Below are 22,247 nucleotides of genomic sequence, written 5' to 3' on the forward strand. Positions count from 1 at the left end.
TGAACCAGGCCTTAGTTTTTTTGGCTGTGTGCTTTGGGTCGTTGTCTTGTTGGAAGATGAAATGACGACCCATCTTAAGATCCTTGATGGAGGAGCGGAGGTTCTTGGCCAAAATCTCCAGGTAGGCCGTGCTATCCATCTTCCCATGGATGCGGACCAGATGGCCAGGCCCCTTGGCTGAGAAACAGCCCCACGGCATGATGCTGCCACCACCATGCTTGACTGTAGGGATGGTATTCTTGGGGTCGTATGCAGTGCCATCCAGTCTCCAAACGTCACGTGTGTGGTTGGCACCAAAGATCTCGATCTTGGTCTCATCAGACCAGAGAACCTTCAACCAGTCTGTCTCAGAGTCCTCCAAGTGATCATGAGCAAACTGTAGACGAGCCTTGACATGACGCTTTGAAAGTAAAGGTACCTTACGGGCTTGTCTGGAACGGAGACCATTGCGGTGGAGTACGTTACTTATGGTATTGACTGAAACCAATGTCCCCACTGCCATGAGATCTTCCCGGAGCTCCTTCCTTGTTGTCCTTGGGTTAGCCTTGACTCTTCGGACAAGCCTGGCCTCGGCACGGGAGGAAACTTTCAAAGGCTGTCCAGGCCGTGGAAGGATAACAGTAGTTCCATAAGCCTTCCACTTCCGGATGATGCTCCCAACAGTGGAGACAGGTAGGCCCAACTCCTTGGAAAGGGCTTTATACCCCTTGCCAGCCTTGTGACCCTCCACGATCTTATGTCTGATGGCCTTGGAATGCTCCTTTGTCTTTCCCATGTTGACCAAGTATGAGTGCTGTTCACAAGTTTGGGGAGGGTCTTAATTAGTCAGAAAAGGCTGGAAAAAGAGATAATTAATCCAAACATGTGAAGCTCATTGTTCTTTGTGCCTGAAATACTTCTTAATACTTTAGGGGAACCAAACAGAATTCTTGTGGTTTGAGGGGTTGAATAATAAATGACCCTCTGAATAAACTTTTCACAATTTAAAAAAAAAAAAAAAAAGAAATAACATTCTTTTTTACTGCATTTCACACTTCCAGGCTGATCTACAGTCCAAATGTCACAATGCCAAGTTAATTCCGAATGTGTAAACCTGCTAAATCTGCAGGGGGTTGAATACTACTTGTAGGCACTGTATATATATACATATACACATATATACAGAGAGAGAGATATGTCCTTTAAACATATTAGAACACTTTATGTATAAATATAGGGGTATAAAACAGTTGAAACTTTAAAGGGGTTGCCCACTAATTAATAACCCCTTACTAATGGGCTTGGGTAGGTGTGAAACATTAAAAAAAAAAATGATCCCATCTCCTGAACCGATGCAACTCTTCTATAGCCAGTGTTATCTTCCCCATCCCAACTTCACAACATGGAGCACTGCAAGCAATCCCTGATTGGCTGCAGCGTTTACATTTTGTGTGATTCTTCCACCTTGGCTTGGACAAAATGTAAACTCTGATTGGCTGCAGTGTATATATGATGTTAATTTGTTGATGTTGATCCTGGCAGGGGACTCACTAATAATGGGTTGTCCAAAAGTGGATCACAGCTTTAATGTGGCAGGGTATATTTCTCTATAAGCTGCCAACGGTCCATATAGATGGCCCCAGTCCTAAATTTGTAGAACTGTGCAATTTTTTTTTTCATATAGACCCAGCGAATGTTGTACAACGCAGGCTACTAGGTTTTAAAGGGGTGTAATAGATGCAAAACTTGCTGAGAAGTGAGTATTTAACACTACAGATGAGCGGACCCCTGGAAGTTCGGGTTTGCCGGGTTCAGCCAGACTTTAGACGAAGTTCGGTTTGGGACCTGGACTTGACCCAAACCTCGTTGGAAGTCACTCATTGGGCAGCTCAAGTCTCTGCCTACATACGGGCAGCCATACACAGATCACTTCCAGGGAAGGGTGGGCAGGGTTTTCCATATAGACTACATCCGATCACACTGTTGTTACCCCCAGAAAAAGCCGATCAAACACTGAAAGCAGCTTGCACTGGGCTGAACCCTGAGCGTACCCGAGCACAGCGATGCTCGCTCCAGTAGTTTGCATACTGCACCCGAACTCCGAACCTGTTTTGTTGTACAGTTCGGTACTTTAAAGTTCAGGTCCGCTCATCTCCACTAAAGACATTTTAAGAAGGTTCGAGAGTGGGAATTAAACACCCCTATTTTCCCAACAGTAATCTTGGAAATGCATCAATGCCAAGACACAGAAGCTGTTGAGGTTTTCCCATGATCTTTCTACATTTCCATCAATAAGCCGGAGTAGGGGGTTATAAAGAGTCTTTCTCTTTGGAGGAATGCGAATTGTCTCTTCAGTGAGGAAGTTGACGAACTCTGGTGCCATTTTTTGGAGGCAGCAATCCTAAAAGTCAAAAGGGACCCTTTAACTCTAGAACGCATACCTGGGGCCTCGCAGGCCTGCTAGGTTACTTATTTTCTATGGTAGATTTCTATGGTTGCGCGTTCTAGGGTTAACGAGCCTTGTCATATAACTTAGGATTTATGCCAGATCACAACCTCAATTTGCAGACACGGTGTTTCGGGGTGATTGTCCCTCGTCAGTGCAAAGTATGAGATCTGATCTGGCTGTATGAGAAGCTAAAGTGGGGTCTAAGTGGAAGCTATTCTCCTTGCGGAGACTGACATACCAATGCAGCATGCCAGCGGTGAGGAGACTTTAAGCCGCACTGCTCCTCTGGGTAATGTACAAATTGTCTCTTCAGGGAGGAAGTAGCCAAACACTAGTGCCACCTATTGGAGGACACAGTTGTATTGACAGTCTATTGTTTTAAAGGGGCACCATGTAAAGCTCCAGTTATCCTATGGGGTCGCTGCACCTTAGACTTTAATGGGATATCAACGCATTATATAGGAGGCCTAAAGCTACTTTATTTTTTATGACAGTGAGTGCAACGCATGAGTGTTGGGAGTTATGAAGAAATTTTGGATTGGCAGCCGTCCCCGTGGTTCTCACACGATGCGTTTGGGATCCCTGATGAAGCTCATTCACCTACATTAGATGCTCTGCAACTGAAAATTTACTTGATAGACGGCACAGACATCATACAAACCCTGAGCGCCCATCAACTTTCCCAAGAATGTCAATGCCGAATAAAAGCTGGGGTGGAGGAGATGGGATAATGGTGGGAAATGAAGGGGGAAGCCATGAGAGCAGATATATACACAATATTTCGCCCACGGGTAATCACAGCAGAGCCTGTTCTGCATCATATCAGTAAGTCTGAAGGCAGGAGACAGACGTTACATCTGGTGTCAGCGGACATGTATGTTGGAGATTGATTCAGTGTATTCACCTATTTTATCCTTCTTTATATCCTCCTACTTAATACCATTTAGTGCATGTGGTGGCTCAGTGGTTAGCACTGCAGCCTTGTGGTGGCTCAGTGGTTAGCACTGCAGTCTTGTGGTGGCTCAGTGGTTAGCACTTTAGTCTTGTGGTGGCTCAGTGGTTAGCACTTCAGTCTTGTGGTGGCTCATTGGTTAGCACTGCAGTCCTGTGGTGGCTCAGTGGTTAGCACTGCAGCCTTGTGGTGGCTCAGTGGTTAGCACTGCAGCCTTGTGGTGGCTCAGTGGTTAGCACTTCAGTCTTGCGGTGGCTCAGTGGTTAGCACTGTAGCCTTGCGGTGTCTCAGTGGTTAGCACTGCAGCCTTGCGGTGGCTCAGTGGTTAGCACTGCAGTCTTGCAGCGCTGGGGTCCTGGGTTCAAATCCCACCAAGGACACCATCTGCAAGGAGTTTCTATGTTCTCCCCGTGTTTGCGTGGGTTTCCTCCGGGTACTCCGGTTTCCTCCCACACTCCAAAGACCTAGTGATAGGGACTCTAGATTGTGAGCCCCAATGGGGACAGTGTTTGCCAATGTATGTAAAGCGCTGTGGAATTATTAGTGCTATATAAATTAATAAAATTATTATTATGTGTTATACTGAGCATTAAAGGGTTAATACTATTTTTAAAAGTTGTCACCTGTCCAAAGTATAGGTGTAAACTTGTGCGCTGGGTTCCGTAACAATTCTGAGAATTGGGCTTTAACTTGACCCATTGGACTGGAATAATGGCCGAGCATGCCGCCACCGCTCCATCCTTTCTCTATGGGACTGCTGGAGATACAGAGCTCAGCTTTTTCCATCAATTCCATTTATGAATGAATGGGGCATGGAAACAAAATGTAAGAAGGGGGCGTCATGCAGGGGGAAAAAGAACACGTCTCAGAAGAAGGTTAGAATAAGTTTGAGATGTAATGGCACAGTCCTGCTGTCCTCACTGCCAGCACCTACTGTGTAGAGTAGAGCAGAGCCGTCACTACAAACACATCAGCATCTGCAGCTCTCATCCCACGGCACTGTCAGATCTGCTCTTCTCCACTAAGCTCTCCCATAGACAGCTGTGAAATGAGAGCTGCAAGAGGCGTTTGTAATGATGCACAGTCCTGCTGTCCTCACTTCCAGCTCCTACTGTGTAGAGTAGAGCAGAGCCGTCACTACAAACACATCAGCATCTGCAGCTCTCATCCCACGGCACTGTCAGATCTGCTCTTCTCCACTAAGCTCTCCCATAGACAGCTGTGAAATGAGAGCTGCAAGAGGCGTTTGTAATGATGCACAGTCCTGCTGTCCTCACTTCCAGCTCCTACTGTGTAGAGTAGAGCAGAGCCGTCACTACAAACACATCAGCATCTGCAGCTCTCATCCCACGGCACTGTCAGATCTGCTCTTCTCCACTAAGCTCTCCCATAGACAGCTGTGAAATGAGAGCTGCAAGAGGCGTTTGTAATGATGCACAGTCCTGCTGTCCTCACTTCCAGCACCTACTGTGTAGAGTAGAGCAGAGCCGTCACTACAAACACATCAGCATCTGCAGCTCTCATCCCACGCCACTGTCAGCTCTGCTCTTCTCCACTAACCTCTTACGCTGACAGCTGTGAAATGAGGTTTGTAAGAGGCGTTTGTAATGACGCACAGCTCTGCTCTATTCTACACAGTAAATGGCAGAGAACAATAGAGGAAAATAGTTTTTTTTTGAGCCGCGCCAATGATCACTTCTCAGGTATTCAGATTAATGGATCTTTATTTTGCACAGGTCTACGCGTTTCTGGAGTCTCAGCTCCCTTCTTCAGGACCATCAGGCATAAGAACACATCAAATTTGATGAGATTTGATGTGTTCTTATGCCTGATGGTCCTGAGGAAGGGAGCTGAGACTCCAGAAACGCGTAGACCTGTGCAAAATAAAGATCCATTAATCTGAATACCTGAGAAGTGATCATTGGCGCGGCTCAAAAAAAACCTATTTTCCTCTATTGTTCTCTGTTATCTGCAGTCTGGGTTGCTGCTGCCTTGATCAAAACTTTCCATGCCTGCATAGTAGTTGTGACTTTCACAACTTCACTTGGTGAGTATTACTGCTCCCTGTCTCTACCCCATGTGTTATTGGGGTAAAACCCTATTGCGCTTCTTCTCCACAGCTTTTTACTCACACAGTAAATGCAGGAAGGTCAGATCATGGAGGAGAGCAGGGCTGTCAGTCATTACATGTCTCACAAGAGAATGCCAGCTCTAAGCTTCTCTGTTGGCATGTTCTTTTTTTTTTCACCTGTGTGATGCCTCCTGCTTATGATTATGCAATGCCATGTAGGAAAAAAAAAGTACCCCCCACCCCACCCCAGAAAATATCCGCTATCGATCACTTGGCCTTAGCCTACATTAGAATTTAAACTTTTCAACCTAAAATCTCTGCAACGGATATGAGAAAAAAATACTACATTTTATTTAGGTCTTCAGCCATTATTTCAAAGACTATTAGGCTAAAAATTGGTGAAAAGTGGCCTCTTTAAGGCTGTATTCAGACTCTTGCATTTCGCGGTCCGAGTACGGATCAATGTGATGCAAAGTCCAGCTGTCGGGTTCAAAGCAGAAGACCCGAGGCTGGTCCATGCACTGTGATCTGTACTCAGACCTTAAAACACAGGTGGCCTAAAAGTAAAAGGGCCCCTACTAAAATAATAACATTTTTGACACTTTAAAAGGAATCTGTCAGCAGGGTTTTGCTATGTAAGCTGAAGACACCATGCTACAGGGGTTAACACAGAGATTCAGGGATGCCTGTTTTGTCACAGTTTAATCTTTTGTTTATTTGCTATGCTTGTTTAAGCAGCAGGAGCCTTATCATTACAGGACTAGAAACTCTCCTCCACAGCAGTCTGACACGCCCCATGCTATGATTGACACCTCACTGTCAGTGTACAATCTCTATCGAGAGCCTGGTGTGGGGGGTGGCAGCCCTCTGGACTCTGCTACGTGACTAAATCTAAAACCTCAGATTGTGTCAGAACGGTTGCAGCCAGTAATCTAAGTGATACATCGTTGGATTCAGAGTCTCTTTGCCTACATCATGCTGCTCTCAGATGAGATAGCAAAAACCTGCAGACAGATTCCCTTTAAAGAAAGGGAAAGCTTATGCTCTTCACTTTTTACATGTGCCGTCCTGTCTTACTGAGAACAGCTTGTGTATCGCCAAAGGGAATGGCCTCCAGCTCCTTCTACAGTGTGTACGATAAGTACCTGCAATACATGACAATAGCTGCAATTGTAGATGACACTTTTACATGCAGAATACCTCAAGCTTGTAGCCTTTAATTGGAGGTCTGTAAGACTCAGTAACCAGGAACCTAATTTGCCCGAGGCTGCACATTGCTCTTTTTGCTTTTACGGCTTACTGTTGCCTTGCGGCACTGGGCCCAGGCGCGAATCTGACCAAGGCCAATATCTAAATGTCCGACCAGTGTTTGTATGACTTTCCCCTGGATTCCCTAGTTTTTTCTCACACTCCAAAGACAAAATGATTGATAACTCAATCAGCCCATATAATGGTCTCAATGCACTGGTGGACACAGACAGAAAAGGGCCCCTGTGCAAAAAGAATACATGCACCCTCTACAGCCCAAGAGTTCATCATAATGCACAATTCCACCTGCTTTGGAGGTAGAAATGGTCCCTCTAACCTCTTGGGCCGCTATGATATGTCCGCCCCTGGCTCAATGGCGTTGGCCTAACCTGATAGCTTTTCCGTTTGGAGGGATGTGGAGCAACTTATTCTCCCTTTTTTACTGGCGGGAATTTTTATGGCATAAAACAGGAATTGCAGAAACCCTATTCACATCTATGGATTACGCCAGACTGATTATATGATTGCTTGTGCATTTAGGCAAGAAAACAGCGTCGAAATCTGAAACACGTTCATTCCATGTAAACGTAAACTGAAGGACGCTTTACACGCTGCAATCTCGCTAGTGTGTGTACCCGCCCCCATCGTTTGTGCGTCACGGGCAAATCGCCTCCCATGGCGCACAAAACCGCGCGGACCCATCACACTACTTACCTGCCCAGCGATGTCGCTGTGACGAGCGATCCACCTCCTTTCTAAGGGGGCGGTTCGTTCGGCGTCATAGCGACGTCACTAAGCAGCCACCCAATAGAAGCGGAGGGGCGGAGATGAGCGGCCGTAACATCCCGCCCACTTCCTTCCTTCCTCATTGCCGGTGGAGGCAGGTAAGGTGAGGTTCCTCGTTCCTGTGGTGTCACACATAGCGATGTGTGCTGCTGCAAGAACGACGAACAACATTGTACCTGCAGCTGCAACAATAATTGGGAAGAGGGGGTGATGTCACCGATTTAGCGATTTTGCACGTTTTTGTGACGATTCAAAATCGCTTATAGGTGTCACACGCAACGACATCGCTAATGCCGCCGGATGTGCGTCACCAATTCCGTGACCCCAACGACATCACTTTAGCAATGTCGTAGCGTGTAAAGCGGCCTAAAGTGGGCTTTACACGTTGGGATCTCGCTAGCGAGATCGCAAACGATCGTACCCGCCCCCGTCGGTTATGCGTCACGGGCAAATCGCTGCCTGTGGCGCACAATCTCGCTTAACCCCATCACACGGACTTACCTGCCCTGCGACGTCGCTCTGACCGGCGATCCGCCTCCTTTCTAAGGGGGTGGTTCGTTCGGCGTCACAGCGACATCACTTGGCAAGCGTCCAATAGCAGAGGAGAGGCGGAGATGAGCGGGACGTAACATCTCGCCCACCTCCTTCCTTCCTCATTGCCGGTGGAGGCAGGTAGGAGATGTTCTTCGCTCCTGCGGTGTCACACGTAGTGATGTGTGCTGCCGCAGGAACGAGGAACAACATCGCTAATAAACAAAGAACGATTTTTTGATTCAGGACGACCTCTCCGCGGCAAACGATTTTGACCACTTTTGCGATCGTTTTAGGTCGCTCGAACGTGTCACACGCTGCGATGTCGCTAACGGAGCCAGATGTGCGTCACAAACAACGTGACCCCGACGATAATACGTTAGCGATATCGTAGCGTGTAAAGCCCGCTTTAAGGCTATTGGTGCACTGAATTTTTTGAGGAGTTTTATAAACTACGAGGTTTTTTTTATACACAAACCGTGTCACAAAAAAAGTTTCTATTTGGGGAAGTTTTGGAGACTTTTTTTTTTTTCCTTTAAGCAGTTTGAAAAGTTTTGGAAGTTTTTTTTTTTTTCTTCCTGAAACATTTTGGCAAACGTTTGATTTGACAGTGCCCAATTTGGAATAGATTTTATCAGGATCGGAAGTGACATGCACTTTTTTCAAAACTTAAAAAATAAAAAAAGTGCTGAAAAAAAACTATTCATGTAAAGAGCACACAGATATTTAGGAAGAGTTTTCCAGGCATTTTTTAAGCATTTTTATGAGGGTTTTTGGAGCAGATCCACTGGAAAAAAAAAAGCACTCAAAAAGTCCATGTGAACAAAGTCTACGGGTATGTTCTTTTTCCAGCGGTCAGTTTTTCAAGCAGAAAATGCTTAAGGAATAAATTCTTTTCTATGGAGTTTTGTAAGGCTAAATTGACTTTTTTTTTTAGTATTTTTGGCTTTGTTCTGAATGTTTTTTATTTATTTTATTTTTTACACCATTTTTTAGACAGTTTTCAGCCTGTTTTCAGGTGTTTTTCAAGCATTTTTTCTTTTTTTTTAAATCTATCACACAATGAATAAGACGCAAAGACTGTGATAAAAATGCTCGAAAGACACCTGGGCGTCTTTTTAGCCGTCCCAATGGCTTCTATTGCATTGAGCGTCTGCCTAGCGGTAAATGTTAGAACCATGTACGTCACTTCTTTTAAATGGTTGGCATTTTTGAAAGCCTAAACTGTTTTTAAAGAAGCTGAAAACAGCAAGTTTCTTTCCCATAGAAATTAATAGGAACATTCCTCGATCGTGTTCTTAGCACTTTGTCCACCATTTTTTAAGCTGCACCTCTCCTAAAAACAATCAATGTAATCTTTCTATTCATGTAATTCTATATAGAAACCACTTGCTTTTGAGTGTTACTTCTTTGAAGCGGCTCCCATTGGAAAGCATCAAAACTAGGTACTGTCCAATAAAAAGACTGCAAAATAAGCATCAGGAAAAAACTTTTCAAAAACACTTAAAATCCTCGTAACGTTAAGAGGACATTAAGGCTGCGTGCCCACAGCATTTTGGATGCAGCGTGTTTTAGTTGCATCCAAAACGCTGCGTTGTACAGTACAAGCACAGTGGATGGGATTTCCAGAAATCTATGGCCCACTGTGCATGTGCGACCGCCAGCGTAAACTAACCTATGGTGTCTTCCCGAGCCGCAAGCATGCCAATTTATTGCTGCGGAGTCAGAAGTGTCCTTCGTAGGGAGAACAGAAGAGACCACAACTGCCTATGCCCGGATCGTGGGCTGAAGCAGCTGCGGTCTCCTGTAGAGGAGACTCGCGACTCCGCAGGTCAGGACCCGCCATGTCCATGATACAGAGGGTCCTGATCGCGTGCACGTACCCTTAAAAAGAAACAAAAAAAAAACTTCTCTAAAAAGAAAAGAGAATTTCATGAAGCAGATTCCACTAGAAGACTCGGAGTTTTTGACAGCTGGAAAATCTCAACGTGAATATGGCCTTAGGGGTACTTTGCACACTACGATATTGCAAGTGCGATGTCGGTGGGGTCAAATCGAAAGTGACGCACATCCGGCGTCGCTGTCGGCATCGTAGGGTGTAAATCCTTTTTGATACGATTAACGAGCACAAAAGCGTCGAAATCGTATGATCGGTGTAGGGTCGGTCATTTCCATAATTTCGGAAGGACCGATGTTACGATGTTGTTCCTCGCTCCTGCGGCAGCACACATCGCTGTGTATGAAGCCGCAGGAGCGAGGAACATCTCCTTACCTGCATCCACCGGCAATGCGGAAGGAAGGAGGTGGGCGGGATGTTTATGTCCTGCTCATCTCCGTCCCTCTGCTTCTATTGGCCGCCTACCGTGTGACGTCGCTGTAACGCCGCACGACCCGCCCCCTTAGGAAGGAGGCGGGTCGCTGGCCAGAGCGACGTCGCAGGGCAGGTAAGTGCATGTGAAGCTGCCATAGCGATAATGTTCGCTACGGCAGCTATCACCATGATATCGCAGCTGCGACGGGGGCGGTGACTATCGCACTCGGCATCGCTACCATCGGCTTGCGATGTCGTGGTGTGCAAAGTACCCCTTAGGGGCGCCATATAAATCAATATCATAATATATAACAGTTTTGGATGACAGTCTAATGTGCATGGGAGCCCCAGACAACTGATTGTTGGGGGAGATATCGATCCGGCAGGTCTGATTTTAGACTGTCAATCTCTTTGGTCTCCCAAGGATAAGATGCCACCAGACATATTTGGCCAAGGCTCTCTCAAAAAGAACACAGGAGCACTCGGACAAACGAGAAATACTGTATATGGAAGAGATGGGGAAGATATGAATCGTTTGGCCAACAACCACCTAAGGTGCCTGGCGGACTATATGGAGGACAGCACAGATAACGAGATCCAGACAGTAGAACTTTTGCACATCTCTACTGATAAACGTTTTATGGCTTAGTGCACATAGCATCGTTGGCCACTGTTGGGCACATATACTCAGGAGGTACACAAGCACCAGCCTGGATGGATGTCTAACCATCAGTCCTCCATAAGGGCAAACCAAGAATGGCCAACTGCATAAGCTAAGTGCACATAGTATTGTTGGCCACTGTTAGATGCATATGTTCAGAAGAAAGAAAAGTGCCGGCCTGGATGGATGTCTAGCCATCAGTCCTCCATAGGAGCAAACCAACCGTGGTCAACTGCATAGGCTAAGTGCACATAGCATTGTTGGCCACTGCTGGACACATAGGGGTACTTTGCATGCTGCAACATCGCTAGCCGATGCTAGCGATGCCGAGCGCGTTAGTCCCCGCCCCCCTCGCACATGCGATATCTTGTGATAGCTGCCGTAGCGATAATGCTACGGCACTTACCTGCCGTGCGACGTCGCTCTGGCCGGCGAACCGCCTCCTTCCTAAGGGGGCGGGTCGTGCGGCGTCACAGTGACGTCACACGGCAGGCGGCCAATAGAAGCGGAGGGGCGGAGATGAGCGGGACGTAAACATCCCGCCCACCTCCTTCCTTCCGCATAGCCGGCGGCCGCAGGTAAGGAGATGTTCCTCGCTCCTGTGGCTTCACACACAGTGATGTGTGCTGCCGCAGGAACGAGGAACAACATCGTACCGACATTATGGAAATGACCGACACTACACAGATCACTGATTTTCAACGCTTTTGCGATCGTTTATCGGCACTTCTAGGCTTTACACGTTGCAACATCGTTACTGGCGCCGGATGTGCGTCACTTTCGATTTGACCCCGACGATATCGCAGTAGCAATGTCGCAACGTGCAAAGTACCCCATATGCTCAGGAAGAATACAAGCACCAGCCTGGATGGACGTCTAACCTGGAGTCCCTCCATAGGGGAAACCAGCCGTGGCCATCTGCATAGGAAAGCAGTCTGAAGATGGTATGTAGACACACACAGATCAGATGGAGGACATAGGAACCAGTGATGGGTGAATAGTAACTATTCGTATTCGGATTATTCGTAACTAATTCCAAAGTTCTATTCCGGTATTTGTCACGAATGACGAACCTAATGCAAGTCAATGGGGGACCATTGCATTTTTTTAAGAGAAATCTTCAAGAAACATGCTCGGGTGCCCCATTGACTTGCATTAGATTAATTATTCGTGACGAATACCAGAATAGTTCGTTGGGATTCGTTACAAATAATCCAAACACGAATAGTTACTATTTCTCTATCACTAATAGGAACATATCATTAGTCTCTGTCTGGTGTAAGGCGGGCTTTGCACGTTGCGACATCGCAAGCCGATGCTGCGATGTCGCACGCGATAGTCCCCGCCCCCTTCGCAGGTACGATATCATATGATAGCTGGCGTAGCGAAAATTATCGCTACGCCAGCTTCACATGCACTCACCTGCCCTGCGACCGTCGCTCTGGCCGACGACCCGCCTCCTTCCTATGGGGGCGGGTCGTGCGGCGTCATAGTGACGTCACACGGCAGGCGGCCAATAGCGGCGAAGGGGCGGAGATGAGCCGGATGTAAACATCCCGCCCACCTCCTTCCTTCCGTATAGCGCCTGCGGCAGGTAAGGAGATGTTCCTCGCTCCTGCGGCTTCATACACAGCCATGTGTGCTGCCGCTGGAACGAGGAACAACATCGTACCTGTCGCGGCACCGGCATTATGGAAATGTCGGGAAATGCAACGATGATACGATAACGACGTTTTTGCGCTCGTTCATCGTATCATCTAGCATTTACACAGTACGATGTCGAAAGTGACGCCGGATGTGCGTCACTTTCGATTTGACCCCACCGACATCGCACGTGCGATGTCGCAACGTGCAAAGCCGCCCTAAGGAACACAATGTTAGAGCTCATGCGCACGCTGCATTTTTTCTATCGTTTCCGCAGCGTTTTAAGCTGCAGCGTCTCATTGTCAAAATGCATGTTTTGCTTCCAATGCAAAGTCTATGGGAATCACGCAAAATTTGTGCGCACGATGCTTTTTTAAATGCAGCGTTTTGATCTCTGCGCTTAAAAATGCAGCATGTCACTTATTCCGTGCGTTTTGGCAGCGTTTAGCTATCATTGAAGTCAATGAGATTTTTGTAAACGCATCCAAAATCCAAAACATTGCAATTTCCATGCATTTATGTTGCAATGCGCATGCTTTTCTATCACCAAAAAAGCATGCGTTTTGGCCTGGAAGTGAGGTCAAGAGGTTTACTGTTGACCTCACATCCAGCCCTAAATAAAATCAGACTCGTACTATATTTAATATTAATTTTAATTAATAAATATTATTATTTAATATAATTTTTCTGAATATTCACATTATAGTGAATAAATAACATCAGACTCGTACTATATTTAATATTAATTTTAATTAATATTATTATTTAATATAATTTTTCTGAATATTCACATTATAGTGAATGAGTTGAAGCAGGAAAAGTCATCGTTATTTTTTTCTTCTCATGGTGTTTGATTGAAGAAGAAGGGAATTTTGTTTACTTACCGTAAATTCCTTTTCTTCTAGCTCCAATTGGGAGACCCAGACAATTGGGTGTATAGCTACTGCCTCCGGAGGCCACACAAAGTACTACACTTAAAAGTGTAAGGCCCCTCCCCTTCTGGCTATATACCCCCCCGTGGGATCATGGGCTCCTCAGTTTTAGTGCAAAAGCAAGAAGGAGGAAAGCCAATAACTGTTTTAAATACAAATTCAACCCGAGAAACAACATCGGAGAACTGAACTGTTCAACATGAACAACATGTGCACCCGAAAAAAACAAATTTCCTAAGAAAAACAGGGCGGGTGCTGGGTCTCCCAATTGGAGCTAGAAGAAAAGGAATTTACGGTAAGTAAACAAAATTCCCTTCTTCTTTGTCGCTCCTAATTGGGAGACCCAGACAATTGGGACGTCCAAAAGCAGTCCCTGGGTGGGTAAAAGAATACCTCGTGATAGGGCCGTCAAACAGCCCTGTCCTACAGGTGGGCCACCGCCGCCTGAAGGACTTGTCTACCTAGGCCGGCATCCGCCGAAGCGTAGGTATGCACCTGATAATGCTTGGTAAAAGTGTGCAGACTCGACCAGGTAGCCGCCTGGCACACCTGCTGAGCCGTAGCCTGGTGCCGTAATGCCCAGGACGCACCCACGGCTCTGGTAGAATGGGCTTTCAGTCCTGATGGAATCGGAAGCCCAGCAGAACGGTAGGTGTGAAGAATTGGTTCCTTGATCCAACGCGCAAGGGTGGATTTGGAAGCTTGCGACCCTTTACGCTGACCAGCGACAAGGACAAAGAGTGCATCCGAGCGGCGCAGAGGCGCCGTGCGGGAAATGTAGATCCTGAGTGCTCTCACCAGATCCAATAAATGCAAACCTTTTTCAAATTGGTGAACTGGATGCGGACACAAAGACGGTAAAGTGATATCTTGATTGAGATGAAAGGAAGATACCACCTTGAACTAAGGCGTCTGCCGCCCGAGCTCGGTGATCGTGAGACCGTGCCATGAAAACCGGGACCTTGTTGTTGTGCCGTGACGCCATCAGGTCGACGTCCGGCATCCCCCAGCGGCGACAGATCTCCTGAAACACGTCCGGGTGAAGGGACCATTCCCCTGCGTCCATGCCCTGGCGACTGAGAAAGTCTGCTTCCCAGTTTTCTACGCCTGGGATGTGAACGGCGGATATAGTGGATGCCGTGTCTTCCACCCACGTCAGAATCCGCCGGACTTCCTGGAAGGCTTGCCGACTGCGTGTTCCCCCTTGGTGGTTGATGTATGCCACCGCTGTGGAGTTGTCCGACTGAATTCGGATCTGCTTGCCTTCCAGCCACTGTTGGAAGGCTTGTAGGGCAAGATAGACTGCTCTGATCTCCAGAACATTGATCTGAAGGGTGGACTCTTTCCGAGTCCACGTACCCTGAGCCCTGTGGTGGAGAAACACTGCTCCCCACCCTGATAGACTCGCATCTGTCGTGACCACCGCCCAGGATGGGGGTAGGAACGACTTTCCTTTTGACAATGAGGTGGGAAGAAGCCACCACCGGAGAGATTCCTTGGCTGCCTGAGAGAGGGAGACCTCCCTGTCGAGGGACGTCGACTTCCCGTCCCATTGGCGGAGAATGTCCCATTGTAGTGGACGCAGATGAAACTGCGCAAAAGGAACTGCTTCCATTGCTGCTACCATCTTCCCTAGGAAGTGCATGAGGCGCCTCAAGGGGTGCGACTGGCCCTGAAGGAGAGATTGCACCCCTATCTGTAGCGAGCACTGTTTGTCCAGTGGAAGTTTCACTATCGCTGAGAGAGTATGAAACTCCATGCCAAGATATGTTAGTGATTGGGTCGGGGTTAGATTTGACTTTGAAAAGTTGATAATCCACCCGAAACTCTGGAGAGTCTTCAGTGCCACGTTCAGGCTGTGTTGGCATGCCTCTTGAGAGGGTGCCTTGATCGTCCAAATACGGGATCACGGAGTGACCTTGCGAGTGCAGGACTGCTACTACTGCTGCCATGACCTTGGTGAAGACCCGAGGGGCTGTCGCCAGCCCGAAAGGTAGAGCTACGAACTGCAGGTGTTCGCTTCCTATAACGAAGCGTAGAAAACGCTGATGCTCTGGCGCAATTGGCACGTGGAGATAAGCATCCTTGATGTCTATTGATGCTAGGAAATCTCCTTGAGACATTGAGGCGATAACGGAGCGGAGAGATTCCATCCTGAACCTCCTGGTTTTTACGTGTTTGTTGAGCAGCTTTAGATCCAGGACGGGACGGAACGACCCGTCTTTCTTTGGCACCACAAACAAATTGGAGTAAAAACCGTGACCTTGTTCCTGAAGAGGAACAGAAGTCACCAATCCTTCCGCTTTTAGAGCGGACACCGCTTGCAGCAGAGCATCGGCTCGGTCGGGCGGTGGGGAAGTTCTGAAGAAGCGAGTTGGAGGACGAGAGCAGAACTCTATCCTGTACCCGTGAGACAGAATGTCTCTCACCCAACGGTCTTTGACCTGTGACAACCAAATGTCGCCAAAGCGGGAGAGCCTGCCACCGACCGAGGATGCGGAGAGAGGAGGCTGAGAGTCATGAGGAAGCCGTCTTGGTAACGGTTCTTCCGGCTGGCTTTTTTGGGCGTGATTGAGTCCGCCACGAATCTGAGCCCCTCTGATCCTTTTGAGTCCTTTTGGACGAGTAGAATTGGGACCTGCCTGAGCCTCGAAAGGACCGAAAACCAGACTGTCCCCTCCTCTGTTGAGGTTTGTTTTGTCTGGGCTGAGGTAAGGATGAATCCTTACCCTTGGAGTGTTTAATGATTTCATCCAAACGCTCACCAAACAATCGGTCACGAGAAAAAGGCAAACTGGTTAAGCACTTCTTGGAAGAAGAATCTGCCTTCCATTCTCTCAACCCCAGGGCTCTGCGTAAAACCACAGAGTTGGCTGACGCCACCGCCGTACGGCTCGTAGAGTCTAGGACAGCATTAATCGCGTAAGACGCGAATGCAGACATTTGAGAGGTCAAGGGTGCCACCTGCGGAGCAGATGTACGTGTGACCGTGTCGACCTGTGTAAGCCCAGCTGAAATAGCTTGGAGTGCCCATACGGCTGCGAATGCTGGCGCCAACGACGCTCCAATAGCTTCATAGATGGATTTTAACCAGAGCTCCATCTGTCTGTCAGTGGCATCTTTAAGTGCCGCCCCATCTTCCACTGCAACTAGAGATCTGGCTGCAAGCCTGGAGATTGGAGGGTCCACCTTGGGACACTGTGTCCAGCCCTTGACCACGTCAGGGGGAAAAGGATAGCGTGTATCTTTAAGCCGTTTGGAAAAACGCTTATCTGGATAAGCGTGGTGTTTCTGGATTGCGTCTCTAAAGTCAGAATGGTCCAGAAACGTGCTTAATTTACGCTTGGGATACCTGAAATGGAATTTCTCCTGCTGTGAAGCTGCCTCCTCCGCAAGAGGAGCTGGTGGAGAAATGTCTAACATCCTATTGATGGACGCTATAAGATCATTCACTATGGCGTCACCATCCGGGGTATCTAGATTGAGAGCGGCCCCAGCCTCAGACTCCTGATCAGTTACATCCGCCTCATCACACAGAGAGTCGTCCCGCTGGGACCCTGACCAGTGTGATGAAGTTGAGGGTCGCTCATAGCGAGCCCGCTTAGGCTGTCTGGGACTGTCGTCCGAGTCAGAGCCGTCACCCTGGGGTGCATATGACACCCCCGGAGCTAGGAAGTGGTCCAGCTGAGGGGGACCAGGGGGCAATGGATCAACAGTGCCCATGGTCTGAGTTACTGGTCTAGACTGCAATGTTTCAAGAATTTTAGACATAGTCATAGACAATCTGTCAGCAAAAGCTGCAAACTCCGTCCCTGTCACCTGGACAGCATTTACAGGTGGTTCTCCCTGGGTCACCTCTAGCAGCGGCCCCGGCTGAGCAATTGCCACAAGGGCCGAGCACTGCACACAATGGGGGTCAGTGGAACCTGCCGGTAGAGCAGCCCCACATGCGGTACAAGCAGCATATAAAGTCCGTGCCTTGGCACTTTTGCTTTTTGCGGACGACATGCTGTTATCTCCTTGAGAAATCTAAGGAGGGTATATAGCAGAAAACCACCAGCGACTGTACAGTGCAAAGTATTGCCAGCACAAAATACAAAGTACACTATGGCACAAGTGGGGGAGAGCCCTTGAGGGCTGCTTACCGCCCGCTGAAAAGCGGGTGTGAGATCGTAGAATCCCTTGTCTGGGTCTCCCAGCCTCCCCTCCGCAGTTCAGCGTGCAGGCAGGAATGGCTGCCGGCGTCCTGTGAAGAGGGGCGGACCGTGGGCGTCCCAAACAAAAGAGCGGGAAACTGCGTCCCCCTGTGCCTAGTGTGAGGGCTGGAGTATGTAAAACAGACTCCAGCTCTTAACGCTGCTGGACTGTACAGCGTCCCGCCCTCCTCCTGACTGGCAGGTCCGGGGGCGGGAACGATACGAACTAGGCCGCAAAAGCCGGGGACTGTAGTAATCTAGCGCGGCCGTCATATATGCACGGCCAGCGCGGAAGTCCCCGGCGCACCACAAATCCCAGCCGCGACCAGTAAACACTGACCCCAGCGGCCGGATCGGCCGATCGTACAAAGTCACCTCACTCAGCAGAGCTGTAGTGAGTAACGGCACCAGCGCAGCAGCGCTGTTTACCCCGGCGCACTAACACACCCAGCAATGCTGCAGTGTGCGTGCGATAAGCACGGGGACACGGAGTACCTTGATGGAGCAGGGTCCTGTCCCTGAGAAAACTCCGCTCCGTATCCAGCAGATCCTCCAGGGGCTGTGGATGGAGCACGGCCTCAGTGCCCGGAGACCGGTAAAGTCCCACTTCACCCAGAGCCCTAATGGGGATGGGGAAGGAATCAGCATGTGGGCTCCAGCCTCCGTACCCGCAATGGGTACCTCAACCTTAACAAACACCGCCGACAGAAAGTGGGGTGAGAAGGGAGCATGCTGGGGGCCCTAGTATGGGCCCTCTTTTCTTCCATCCGACATAGTCAGCAGCTGCTGCTGACTAAACAGTGGAGCTATGCGTGGATGTCTGGCCTCCTTCGCACAAAGCATAAAACTGAGGAGCCCGTGATCCCACGGGGGGGTGTATAGCCAGAAGGGGAGGGGCCTTACACTTTTAAGTGTAGTACTTTGTGTGGCCTCCGGAGGCAGTAGCTATACACCCAATTGTCTGGGTCTCCCAATTAGGAGCGACAAAGAAACTTTATTTTCCATTGCCAAAGTTTTGTAAATGCATCAAAATTTAAGCATGGAAAATGCATGGAAAAAGCGCTTAAAACGCATGCGTATTTCTTGCGGGGTTTTTTGACAAAAGCAAAAATGTCAAAATCAGACACTGCATTTTATTTCTGCAATGGACAGGACGCAGTGTGTGCACATGCCCTTGAAGTGAAGGCTGAAGACTTTTCCTTGTGTATCTAGAGGTGCCTGGGACGTTAAGAGTTAACCCCTCTCTTGGAAAATAACTACTGCACGCTTTCGGTCAGGCGTTAGAGGCGGGCTCCATGGAAACCAGCTGTACACTATAAAAGATAAAAGCTGTCTTTGCAGTAGAATGACAGCAGACAGAAAAAGCAAGTTGATTGCAAACTTGCTTATTTTCATGCTGTCCAACTAAGTAAAGCAATTTAAGAACTCAAGAACACTCCTTCACGCTGCAGAGCAGCCAATTAGCTAGATGTTATTTACATATGCGGCACAATCAATGGTCATGTATTATAAAGATATTAGCAATGTCACAGTAATAATTTATTTTACAGAATTTCCAAATATTTTCATTCCACTAGTGTTATATTTTCCATACGCTTATAGAATATTCCACGTCCATGTCTAGCTCATTGACTAAAGGGGGCTTTACACGGTAGCGATATCGCTAGCAATTTCTAGCGATAGCGAGCGTGTAAGTACCCGCCCCCGTCGCGCATGCGATTGTTTGTGATCGCTGCCGTAGCGAACATTATCGCTACGCAGCGTCACACATACTTACTTGGTCGGCGGCGTCGCTGTGACTGCCGAACAATCCCTCCTTCAAGGGGGAGGGACGTTCGGCATCACAGTGACGTCACCGCAACGTCACTAAGCGGCCGACCAATCAAAGCGGAGGGGCGGAGCTGAGCGTGATGTAAACATCCCGCCCACCTCTTCCTTCTGCATTGCGGCCGGCGGCAGGTAAGGAGACGGTCCTCGCTCATGCGGTGTCACACATAGCGATGCGTGCTGCTGCATGAGCGATGAACCACAACGAAAAACAACCCTTACCGATTTTTGAGTTTGGGACGACCTCTCCATGGTGAACGATTTTCGCCTAAGGTCGCTGGTCAGTGTCACACGCTGCGATATTGTTAATGTCGCCGGATGTGCGTCACTAACAACGTGACCCCGACGATAAAACATTAACGATATCGTAGCGTGTAAAGCCCCCTTTAGAGGGAAGCAGCACTTTATTATCATCCCTGAGTATTCTGCAGACATCGCAGTCCACTAAAGACGTCTCTTCTCTCCCTGACGAGACTCCAAACAGATGAAGGAAACCAATGATCTCCATTCGCGCCTGCCTGGGAAATCATGGATTCACACTACACCGTTGTGTCTATCAACAGCGGCGGTGCAGCTTTGCTAATTGAGTTATAATGGAGGATAATTACAACCAATATTAGTACATTACACATTAACATAGTTTGGTGATAGATTCCTAGTTTCGGAAATAATGGATGTTTTATTCATAAGGAGCAAGGATACAATTAGCATAAACCTGGATTAGGGAAACAGACACTTAATGGACGGGGAGGAGGGTGCCAGGGTAAGCTGTGAGCCAGGAACGGGATGTAGTGCGCAGTGACGGGATACTTACATGTAGACGGAATTACTGAGCACTGGGAACAATGGGGCAGTCGTTGTGTATTTTATAGGTGAAGGAATTCCTCAAGGAGCTACATTGATTTGTAGCAGTTGTCCACAGTTAAGCCGCAGCCGGTGGGACATGTTGGCCTTCTAACCAAGAAATGTCATGAGAGTGGTGTCCAAAAAATACAACATATATCTTTTAATTGTTGTATCATAGTTTGGGGTCCAAATCCTACGGATCTTCAGAACAGGGGTCCAAAAAGTCTCCTGTGTCAATAGAGTGGCAGTGAGCATGTGCGACCACTTGACTGTCTACAAGAGTGGTGGTCGCACATGCTCACTACTGCTTTATCCATACAGGGGCAGGATCGGTGAAGACCACATCAATCGTACTCCAAGCCATCATACATTTATCATCTATCCCAGTGTTTGCCAAACTCCAGTCCTCATGGCCCCCAACAAGTCATGATTTCAGGATTTCCTTACTATTGAACAGGTGATGGAATCATTATCAAGGCATCACCTGTGCTATATTAAGGAAACCCTGAAAACATGACCTGTTGGGGGTCGTGAGGACTGGAGTTTGGGAACCACTGATCTATCCTATGTATGTGTGATAATTGTCGCTTATCACACAACCCTTTTGGCTTTTCATGATCCAGACCAGCATGAACAAGGGACCTAATTTTGCTTTTTTCTTTTAATGTTGCCTGTTCTGCCATATTCTTGCCAATTTTCCAAGAAAATCCAGGAGCTTCCAAAAAAAAGAGAAGGTCTGAAGTCCAGCAAAAGTTCAGAACAGATGCAGATGCTTCCCGGAAAGCTTCTTGTGAGATCATCGCGGCATTGAGATACTTTTTCATCAAAAGTGGCACCAGCATCTAAACATGCTTTCAGGGGAAATATAAAGGGAGTAGAGGTGGCCTGGAATGGGAGTAGGATAAGGTCTAGGAAACTCGAAGAACAAAATGGAAGATTACTACTAAACGTTGGAAAGTATTTCCACCTCCCTGTCCAGCCAACAGCTATCTAATGTGTAGGGACCTTTAGCCCTTCAGATTTTCTAATGAAGCACTTGACTTGGGGAGAAAAAGCTGTTTCCATTTACTCCTAAGTCCCCACACAAATTAGAATAACGTCAGCCGAACCGGTCGATATTGATAGGTTCGGTCAACAGTCTGAGATGAATAGAGGCCCCAACAGGTGATTGTTGGGAAAGCTATGGATTTAGAAAGTCCAACTTTAGACTGCCAATCTTTTTGATCTCCAGGAGATAAAACCACCACCAAAGGTGACTGGCATTAGATTTCTTAAAAGGAAGGAGATTTAGATTAGACATTAGGAAAAACTTTCTGACAGTGAGGGCAGTCAGAGTGGAACAGGAGATCACGGGTGGCAGTGAGGGCAGTCAGGGAGTGGAACAGGACACCACGGGAGGTAGTGAGGGCAGTCAGGGAGTGGAACAGGCTACCGCTTTAGGTAGTGAGGGAAGTCAGAGAGTGGAACAGGCGATGACGGGATGTAGTGAGGGCAGTCAGAGGGTAGAACAGGCCACCACGGGAGGTAGTGAGGGCAATCAGAGAGTGGAACAGGCATCCACGGGAGGTTGTGAGGGCAGTCAGAGAGTGGGACAGGCTACCACGGGAGGTAGTGAGGGCAGTCAGAGAGTGGAACAGAGCTGGTGAGCTCTCCATCAATAGAAATCTTCAAGCGGAAGCTGGATAAACATATAGCTGGGATGATTTAGGAAAACCTGGTGGTTGGACCCGATGACCCTTGAGGTACCTTCCAACTCTACTATTCTATGATTCTATGATTCATAGAGAACACTTGAGTGCTTGGCTGTCATGGGT

At 48.0% G+C, this 22,247-nt stretch overlaps 1 protein-coding gene across 1 annotated transcript in view; it reads right to left on the reverse strand.

The window, feature by feature from the left end:
• MORN1 (MORN repeat containing 1) overlaps positions 1-22,247 on the reverse strand; it is a 519,059-nt gene that overhangs the window by 441,229 nt on the left and 55,583 nt on the right. The window lies entirely within an intron of this gene.

Source organism: Anomaloglossus baeobatrachus, chromosome 11 (genome assembly GCF_048569485.1).
Source record: "Anomaloglossus baeobatrachus isolate aAnoBae1 chromosome 11, aAnoBae1.hap1, whole genome shotgun sequence".
NCBI lineage: Eukaryota > Metazoa > Chordata > Amphibia > Anura > Aromobatidae > Anomaloglossus > Anomaloglossus baeobatrachus.